This window comes from Cygnus olor, chromosome 24, assembly GCF_009769625.2.
Source record: "Cygnus olor isolate bCygOlo1 chromosome 24, bCygOlo1.pri.v2, whole genome shotgun sequence".
Classification (NCBI taxonomy): domain Eukaryota; kingdom Metazoa; phylum Chordata; class Aves; order Anseriformes; family Anatidae; genus Cygnus; species Cygnus olor.
In genome coordinates this window covers 1,438,046-1,441,297 of record NC_049192.1, presented here as the reverse complement: position 1 = coordinate 1,441,297, position 3,252 = coordinate 1,438,046, and positions in this window count along the sequence as shown.

The following is a 3,252-nucleotide window of genomic DNA, read 5'->3' as shown; positions in this document are numbered from 1 at the left end:
TAAACAATGTTCCAGTGACCTCCAGTGGGGACCAGGGAAAATACATCCTTCCTCAGCTCTGGTTTAGCAGAAATCTTTATTTCCACCACAAAGCCTGTAGCATTTGGACTGATGTGTCCCTGGAAAGACTGTTCAGTTTTATTGACTGATGAACAAACAGGCAAAGTGGTCCAAGATATCCTCCTTAGCATTTTTTCCATACAAATTCATACCAACTTTCATATACAACTAACATGTAGACAACTCCAAGTTGAAAGTCTTCAGTGATATGACAAGGGGAAAAGAGGAAAAAGTCATGGAGATTTTGATGCTCTCTAAGCCTGGTTCTTGTCTTTGTGGGTTAAATAAAAAAAAAAAAAAAAAAAAACATGAACAACATGCCTAGGGAAAAACCAATGGATAATTGATGCGAGGAGAAAAGTAGCTTTAACTCCTTTCACTCTAAGAGCATTAATCTACAGGAAATAAGGACACTATTCATAAATTTGACATTACGGTCTTAAGTTCAGAATACTTTAACTTGTGCAGTTAGTTATTTCAGTTGGTTCTCTCCCCTAAATTGAGTATATAAGGAAATGCAAGCCAAAAGTAGTGTACAAAAAAAAAAAAAAAAAAAGCATCCTTGACTCTCTTCAGTGGGGATGGGTTATCTGTGCCAAAGTTATTGGACACGTGTGGTCTGCAGAACAAAGATCATCTCCATCAGCAGCTGGCATTTTAAGGCTGTACTCTATTCTGTACAAAGCAGCCTGATCCCAAATAAAACATAAAAGCTTCAAGGTGGCTCACCCTTTCTTCTGTCAACACAAGTCAAGGTCTCTTACATTAGCCTCATTATTTGCTGACTTCTGGAGGCAGGCATCAATAGAAATGCCTCTGGTCTAAGAGTAATCCCCTCCCTTTCTTTCCTTTGTGGGAAAGGAAAAGCCTGGGAGGAAAGGGAAGAAGGTAACTTTTAAAGCAGAGTTGTTCTTATCACCATCCAGGCCTAATGAACATGAAAGGAACTCCGTTGATACATTAATATAGCCAATATTACAAGTTGCAACAGGCAGCAGGAAGAATGCGTCAGTCAACAGAAGAGCCTCTGCTAAACTCATAGCAATGACCTTCAAATTAAGAAGCAGAAGTAATAGTAAGGGAGAGCCTGTGTCACATAACACTTTCTGACCCTAACTCGGGAGCAGTTTGTTGTTTAGAAAGTCAACAGTACTAAACATTAATTTTTTTTTCTCCTGATCTCACTTTTCCTTAGTCACCACCTGGGCCTAAGCCCTGCAGTAAGGTTTACCTACAAGTGGATGGCCTGGACCACCACTCCTTTTAATGCCCCTATAGAAAAGTACCACAACTTCTTGATCTAGGAGAGAACTCCTACAGTTTATCACTGGCTGTGCTACCTCTGATTTACCCTTGTAACCACATAGCCATGCCAGGACCCGCAGTGTACTGTTTTCAGAGTCATCACCTCACATCATTTCTTCCTGATAATGCAAGAAAAACAATTGTGCATTTTGCCCATTTCTTTTTTTTATAATGGAAGAACTAAAATTTCCATAAGAAATCATTTAATGTCTCCAAAATATCATTCCTCACTGAAGTGAAACTTCACAGAAGGGTAATTCTTCATCATGGGGGGGAAAAATGTACTAACACTAGCAGAGAGTCTCTATTTGCTACTGTCTGCACAGTATTAACATAGAAGATAATATATTGGCTTGAATCAATACTTCCATGACTTCTCCATCCATCAGCCCCCCTTCATTTGATAAAAGTCCTTCCACGTCACATTCTCTCAGACTGATGAGATCACAGTGCCTCTTTCTAGCATGACTGATGGTGTGTAGATGTGTAATTGCCCAATAAATCACCACTTCTGGATCAAAGATCTGAGATCCTCCGCATGCCAAGGAGGCACACGAAACATCATAAAATACAATAAGTTAATTACAGTAAGATTTTAGCACTTTTAGACATGCTGGGTATTATTCAACATATACAGACATCTTGAAAGACTCAGCCACATCCACATTACTGCAAGAATCAGGACCTGAAACTATGAACATTTTGGGCAGGGACTGACCATTCATGGAAGCATGTAGGCCAAGGACTCAAATGCTGTACTGCAACACAGAAACCCAAGAGCTATAAATAAGACAAATATCACTGTTATTCTATGCCTGCACAGTGCCTGCTTTAAGGATTTCAAGCAAGGCTTGCGGCTGTTACAGAGGTCTGTCTGCATCTCAGGAATTTCGTCACATGAACCACAAGAACAGATTGGGCAAAGCCGGGGAGAACAGGTCTGCAAAAGGTACATCTTGTCTAGTATATGATTTCCAGTAACGGGCACTAGAACATGCAGTGGGCTAATGCTGCAGATGCCCTCTCCCTGGCATAATCCCTGCATGCAGCCTTGGGGTTCCCGAGGTGTCATCTGCTCTCCACCCCTCTCACCTGTGCTACTTGGCATGCCAGCACTACGGAAACACACATTCCAGTTTGGCCCAAAGCGATGGAAAAAGTATATTTCTGCTTGCTATCTCACGGACCTTGTGCAGGTGCCAGGGGCAGCACTCAGGTCACCACGGCCCTGCTGGCTGCAGGAAGAGGAGCCAAGTGGATGCGTGCCATGTGCCCGCACCCCGCAGAGCTTCCTAATCACAGCAGCAAGGCCACTTAGAAAACAAACAAATTGAAAGATGATATTTCATAGCCCCAAGGGTTAGGCATTATTTCAAGTATTTTTTAGTGGAATTTGATACCATTAAAGTATGAAGGAAGAGAGACATTCCTGCCTGTTCCCAATCCCAGCCCAAGTGCAAGCCATGAGCCCTTGTATGCCCTGCCTCACACCAGCATCAACAAGCTCACCCGCCCGAAACTGCTAACTTGAGCACAGGAAAATAGTGCCCACAACCCTTCTGTTGTACAGGCATCTGATCCCACAACCTTTAATCCTCTCTGTCATCCCTGCAAGATCAGGCATTAACATCTCTGTAACCTCTTGTACTAATTAAGATAGCAGATCTATGGTATTCGGCTCTGCGCTGGCTTCAAAGCCAAGCACTGACAGGCTGCTGAAGTGTCTGTGCATTTCAGTGAGTGGCCCTCGTAAGACAAATTATAATGAACACACCACAGAAAGCTTTAATAAAGAAGCATGCAGTCATCAGAGAGGGGCTAAAACTAAGAAAAAAAAAAATCCTGAGCTAGGCTTTGGAAATTAACAGGTGGGAAGCAGCCCCTATT